Source organism: Nycticebus coucang, chromosome 3 (genome assembly GCF_027406575.1).
Source record: "Nycticebus coucang isolate mNycCou1 chromosome 3, mNycCou1.pri, whole genome shotgun sequence".
Classification (NCBI taxonomy): Eukaryota; Metazoa; Chordata; class Mammalia; order Primates; family Lorisidae; genus Nycticebus; species Nycticebus coucang.
Genome location: NC_069782.1, coordinates 54,841,771 through 54,848,808, shown reverse-complemented (window position 1 = coordinate 54,848,808; position 7,038 = coordinate 54,841,771). Strand labels below are relative to the sequence as shown.

At 41.8% G+C, this 7,038-nt stretch overlaps 1 non-coding gene across 1 annotated transcript; it reads left to right on the top strand.

Moving 5' to 3' along the window:
- Nucleotides 1-2,464: 2,464 nt before the first annotated feature.
- Nucleotides 2,465-2,571, top strand: LOC128582701 (U6 spliceosomal RNA). Its single transcript, XR_008379148.1, has one exon. It is a non-coding gene; the product is annotated as a U6 spliceosomal RNA (small nuclear RNA).
- The last annotated feature ends 4,467 nt before the right edge of the window (nt 2,572-7,038 follow it).

Genomic DNA, 7,038 nt, shown 5'->3' with positions numbered 1-7,038 from the left:
CAATGGTACATTTCTAAACTATTAAGAATAGAGTATGAATGTTTTTAACACAAGAAAGGATACGGTTATGTTAATCAAACAGATATGTACATTCCACATTGTATATCAAATCAGGCATTGTACCCCATAAATGCATTAATGTACACGGTTATGATTCAATAAAGAATTTTTAAAAAGAATTGGTGCTGGTATTAGCATTAACATAGTACTACTGTCAGCACTGGTTTGGGCATTAATATTGGTTTTATTATAGTATGACATTACCCTGGAATACACGCCAGGATAGATAGTCCCTCCACAAGACATTGCTGCACTAAGACACCCCTTTCCTGCCATGTCCTATAGAAGGTGAGGGCACATACGATAATATTAGAAACGTGCCTCAAATAACAGTTCCACACCTGTACCATCATGGCCACAGATCTAGAGCCATTGTCTTTGAGTTCAGCCAACAGGGCCATGCAGTTATACTAATATAGCCATGTCTCAGCAATACCCAGACCCTTGCCACCTGCAAGGCTGACTTATACCTGAGAAGGTCACACAGCCTTTGGTCCTTATACCCACCAGCCCAGCTATTTTTGTGCTCAAGTTGGGATAATTAGAAAAGATGCAGTGATCCATTGATTTGCTACTTGGTTAATGGTTTAAAAAAGAAAGGAAGAAATCCAACTTTTCCATAACTTGTCATTATCTAGAATGCCCAGAAATAAATTCTCAAACTTAGCTCCATTCCCTGGAAACAAAAATTACCCTAGAAACCAACTGCAAATCACCAATCAACTATAACAAGGTCATGAAGAATGTCCTAGTTAACACACCTACCTGAGGAACTCTGAGCTATCTGGTGTTGGCCAAAAATCTGTGGCCATTTACAAAACAGTCTCAGTCACTGTTGACTAAGATCTTACCGTATGCCAGCTTTCTTTCATAAAATACTTCTATTTCTCATAATAGTCCTATATGTGAGACATTTTGTCTCCAATTTCCCAAATTTAAAGTAATTTTCCTATGGTCAAAGGGTTACTAAGTGGGAAAGCTGAGATTTAAACCCAAGTCTTCTCAGCTCCAAAACCTATCCCATCCCCTCTCAAAAGTCAGATAGAAAAAGCTTCCACCATCTAGAAGCAAATCTCTGTGAGATTTTAACTCCAGAGTCAGCTGAGCGGGAGCAGCAGTGCCAAGCTGGAGTTCCAGAGCTAACAGCATCACTGGCAATAGCAGGAAAGGAATTTAAAATACAGTGAGACTGGAAGAAATGGCAGCCTGAGTGACAGGAGCAACAAGGCAGCCAGAGAGTTACAACAGCTGTGGGAAGCTACACTCGCCACCAGGTGGAAGCCACATAGCTCAGGCCAGGCGGAGAGCACAGAACTGAGTGACAGCCAGCCTCGCCCTCCCCGCCCCCTCTCAGACACACCTGGACTGGGTGACCCCAGTAAGAAAGGCAGGCCTCTCAACGTGCATGAGGTGACAGCTCCAACTGTGAGTGACAGCCCCACCACCCAATGTAGTCTTGGGCCTATCCCTGCAAAGATCTTGGTACGAGGTCATCCCTGAGTGAGCAGTTCCATTCAGGACTTGATCAGATTTAAATATCATCTTTCTCTGAGGTACAGAAGTAAGGGACAGGGAGGGCCTGGAAAGAAGTGTGTCCTTGTGCACCTGAAGTTTGTCACTAGAATCGTGCCCCACTTGCACCTCCCTCCCCTGGGCACATCTGCTCTCTTGTCCCTGCTATCTGACTGACCAAAGGTCCCCGTTTAGGGCCCCACCAAGAGGGCCCTTGAAACTCCCACCACTAGAAATGTACCTATTTATACTTCTCCTCCCTCACTCCTCCACCCCATCAGAAGTCCCCTTCCCTCAGTTTAAGTATTAGAAAAGCCATCTGATTAAACTGATCATATGAGCAAGCATAGTGGAAGATATACTGCTTTAGGAAGACCTCCAAGATCAGCATCTGATAGGAACCAGGGACTGCAGAAAAAGTATCTTTGAGCCCAGGGCCTTTCCCTTCAGCAGCCATCTTTCAGCTAGTCCTGCCAGCGTACAGTAAGGCAGCTCTCATGCTTTCCTGCTGGGAGTAAAGGAAGGAGGAAGTGGGAAGCTAGGGTTCTCTCTGAAGAAGACCGAGGGAATCCTGCAGGCCGAGTAGGCCCACATGGTTGGGGTGGGTCTACTCCACAGCCCAGCTGTTCTCGGAGGCCTCGAGTGTCGGTGCCATGACCACAGAGGGCTGGGAATCAGAACACAATGACAAGCAGTAGGAAGACCATCATTAACACGAATGGATTATACACTCAGAACAACTGGGTAATTAGAATGGTCCTAGCATAAAGAAGAGAGAAGTACTTGACGGTGATTCTCAGTTCCCCTGATTTGACTGTGTGAACGTATCAGATTATCACATGTGCCCCCAAATATGTACATCTAATATGTATCGATAAAAAGTTATTTTTAAGTGCTTGCTTCGGCAGCACATCTACTAAAATTGGAACAATACGGAGAAGATTAGCATGGCCCCTGCGCAAGGATGACAAGCAAATTCGTGAAGCGTTCCATATTTTAAAAAATATATATATAAATGTTTTTAATTAATTTAGAAAAAGTAACAGTGAGAATGGAAAACATGAGTTCATTTTGCTAAAAAAAAAAAAAAAAAAGAAAAGCTGTTCTCTTATTCTGTTCTGGGTGTTGCCTCTGGTTTTGTCTGTTAAGGATCAGATTCCGGTAATTGAAATTACCAGATCCAAGCAAAAAGTTCATAGAGAAAGAAAAGAATACTGACTAATTCTTCCATTGCCCCCCAACCACCCATTTTTGCTAGGAAAACACAGCTACGTGGGCTCCCCAGGTGACCATTTCTAGAGCCTTCAGAAAGGCCCTAAGAGAAGTTTCCTGCTCTTCTTCATTTTATTTTCCCATTTTTCAGCTTGGTTGCACAAAATAATTACAACATAGAATACCATTTATGCCTTGTAATCATGCTGTACAATAATAATTATGGCTACCATTAAATAAATGTATAACTTTTTTGTAAGTGTTGCTTGATTAGACTGCTAAGCTCTGTTCACAGACACTTACATTTCATAATTTATTGCTCAAGTGGCATGATCATTCACTCACAGTTTTTTAAAAATTACGGAAATCATTAATTAAGAGACCAAGTTCTGGTTCCAACTCTGATTATAATTAGCTGTGTGATTTGGGGGAATTCCCTTAGTCTTTTTCAGTCTTGATTTCTACAAACATGAGATGAAATTAGTGAACTTGAAAGCTCTCTAATTTGTTATCCATCTCTAAAATTCCGCAGTGTTATCATTAATATTGGGCACCCTTTAACATTATGAAGGAGGCCCTTTATTAAACTTATACAACCTCAAAAATTATTATAAAAGCTACTTATGCTATGTTATGACAGCCTATCATTCACAGGGCACCCACCCAATGGGGCACTGTCCCTAGAACTTCACAAATATGGTCTCATTTAATCTTCCTAACAAACTTATAAAGTAGATTCTATTGTCCTAATATTACACATAAGAAAACTGAGGCTCAAGTCAGCTGAGTTGCGATTCAAAGAGCTGGACTCTGCCTGATTCCAAAGTCTGTGATCCTTAACTTCACCATGATGCCTCCAAATTACTTTTAATAAGTAAATGAGGTATTTCACATGTGAAATACACCTTGGAATTTGTGTGTGTGTGCGCGCGTGCACACATCTTTTCATCATTTCCCCTTCCTCCTTCTTCTAAATTTTTACTCCCACTTCTCCTTCTTCTTTTAACTAAATTTCCCTCCCAATTGATTTTTAAACCATCTGTTTCTTTCTTATACAATGAAAATTTAGAATGGCAAAGATTCCTGTTACTGGAATTGATTGGTTGTAAGAATTCAAATTTTCTTATTTATTCTAAAAGTGAAAGATTATATAGAAATAGCCTATAAGGATTTATAATGTATATGCAAAGTGAACTCAGGGTACATGCTCTTAGGAGCTAATAAAGTTGAAGTACCAGAGTTTTTCTTCTGGTAAAAAGCTCTGTGATTGAGGATGGGTAACTAAACTCCATTGGCTTCGGGTTTACTCACTGGTGAAATACATGCAATGATTCCATCCTTACAGGGAGAAATAATGACTAACCATAAACAAAGGTAACTACAACAGTTAAGAGCTGACATTTATTGAATGCTGATTAGGGACCAGGCAGTGTGCCTGATTATATTATATTATATAATTAGTCCTCACAACTACAGATGAGCCATTGTTGCTACATGAGGAAACTAAGGCACAGCAAGGTCAACGCTAATCCCAGCCGTGCAGGAGCATCTCCAGGGCTGGACTAACGAACAGTGCCCGACGCATGAGAGGAACTCAATAAGGATGTGTTTCTTTCACCCCATACATGTTTTAAAAGATTTGTAATAAGGAACTGGCCAACACATTATTTGCTGAGGTGAACTGAATTTCCAATCTTGAAGCTCATAAATTTTGTAGGGAATATTGTATATGAATGTTAGAAAGTATAGAATGACCCATTTCAAGCAAAGAAGCTTTAAGTAAGGTCTGTTTTAAATAGTATGCCCTGGGAGGAGGCGGAGCAAAATGGCAGCCGAGTAACAGCTTCCTTGCATCTGGGCACCGTGAGTCTGGGGAGATAGGACTCCAGGCATCTCTGGCTGCTGGGATCTGCCTATCATCACCCCTGAGAGGATACAGGGAGTCAGCGAGAGACTTCTGGACCCCAACAGGAGGACTAAAACAGTGGAAAACCGGCAAGTGGTCGCGTGTGTTCAATCCGTCTAAACCCGCCCGCAACTGTAAGTTCAGTAGCAGCGAGACTGCAAACCAGAAAGGCCTTACCTGTGAACTGTTTTGGTGTCTTTGGACTTGGCACTCAGTTGAACTGCCTTGGGGAGAGCCTGAGCGGGAGTGCGCAGAACTTTGGCCTTTGTCTAGGGCCCCAGTCTCAGCCGCTGAGCCAGAAGGAGCTAATAGTGTTTGGCTCTGGGTCACAGGCAGCCATTGTGAGCCATCTGCCCCGGCAAGCTTCGTCCTCAGGGTCGCAGAGCTGGAATTGGGTGGGAGCTGGTAACCCAGCGACCAAGTAGCCTAAGGGCGGGGTCTGAGCTGCCTTGCAGCCCTAACCCTCGGGGGCAGAGGAAGACCAGTTTTGGCACACAGGGTAAGTGGATAGCCACTTCAGCAGTGATTCCAGCGACAAGCACTTCCCTGGGAAAGCTTCTGCTCAGCAAGTGAACAAGCGCAAAGTGCCTTTCAAGTGGGCTGAAGAGAGATTTAGGGTGTCTACCTGCTGGGGATTGAGAAACTAGCAGCCTCCAGTCGTATCAGAACTGTGATTAACATCTCATACCCCGGAAGACCACGTGTTGCCCAGACAATATTCAATAACATATACACACTGCTTTGTTTTTGGTTGTGTTTTTTTTTGGGGGGCGGGGAGGTTGGTTGGTTTTTTTTGTTTATTTTGATGTTGTAGATTGTTGTTTTGTTTTTTAAGTTCAACCTTTTCCATACAGATCCTTTTTCTTTCTCAATTTTTCTAGTTTAATTATAATTTCCCATTGCTGCCTATTTCAATAATTAGAACTTCATTTTTGTTAGGGTTTCTACCACTATTATTTGGTTTTTCCAGCCAATTTTATCCTGTAAAGATTTCTGTTTGCTTGTATTGGTTGATTTATAGCATTTTTGTCTTTCCTCTCTACTTGGTGGAGGTGGGGTACTGTGTCTGATCAGGTTAGCAAAGAGCTCCTGACCTCAAGGGAACCACCCAACTAGGCACCCCCAGAAGGTGGTTTTTTTTTTAAGGTTGTTTCAAAGTACCCTACTGTACACCTATATTGCTCTGTCTCCCTCTTTCTGTGCCTCTCTTCTTTTTGTCAATATTCCTTTTACCCACCCCCTCTCCTTTCTCTATTTTTCTTTTTTTTTTCTTCTTATCACTCGGTCCTCCTTTCTTTCATCCCTTTTTTGCTCTTCAACCTTCTCACCCTTCTGGTCCTGTAACCCTTAGTCCACAGGCACAAGAACTTAAAGAGCAAGAGGAAGTGAAAGGAAAATTAGGGCAAGGAAACAGATAAAAGAAATCACTCATGAGGAAGAATCAGCAGAAAACTCCAGGCAACATGAAGAACCAGTCCAGAACAACCCCGCCAAGGGACCATGAGGTAGCTACTGCAGAGGATTCCACCTATACAGAAATGTTAGGAATGACAGAAAGGGAATTTAGAATACACATGTTGAAAAGAATGAAAGAAATGATGGAAACAATGAAGGAAACTGCTAATAAAGTGGAAAATAACCAAAAGGAAATTCAAAAACAGAATCAAATAAGAGATGAATGATATGAAGAATATAAAAAGGATATAGCAGAGCTGAAGGAAATGAAACAGTCAATCAGGGAACTTAAAGATGCAATGGAAAGTATCAGCAACAGGTTAGACCATGCAGAAGAAAGAATTTCAGAGGTAGAAGACAAAGTTTTTGAGATAACTCAGATAGTAAAAGAGGCAGAAAAGAAGAGAGAGAAAGCAGAACGTTCACTGTCAGAATTATGGGACTTTATGAAGCGTTCCAACATACGAGTTATAGGAATCCCAGAAGGGGAAGAAGAATGCCCCAGAGGAATGAAAGCCATACTAGAGAATATTATAAAAGAAAATTTCCCAAATATCACCAAAGATTCTGACACACTGCTTTCAGAGGGCTATCTGACCCCAGGTCGCCTCAACTCTAACCGAGCTTCTCCAAGACACATTGTGATGAACCTGTCCAAAGTCAAGACAAAAGAAAAGATTCTGCAAGCTGCCAGGAGTAAGCGCCAGTTGACCTACAGGGGCAAATCCATCAGAGTGACCGCAGACTTCTCTAATGAAACTTTCCAAGCAAGAAGACAATGGTCATCTACCTTTAATCTATTTAAACAGAACAATTTCCAGCCCAGAATTCTGTACCCTGCTAAGCTAAGCTTCAAAATTGATGCAGAAATCAAATCATTTATGGATATACAA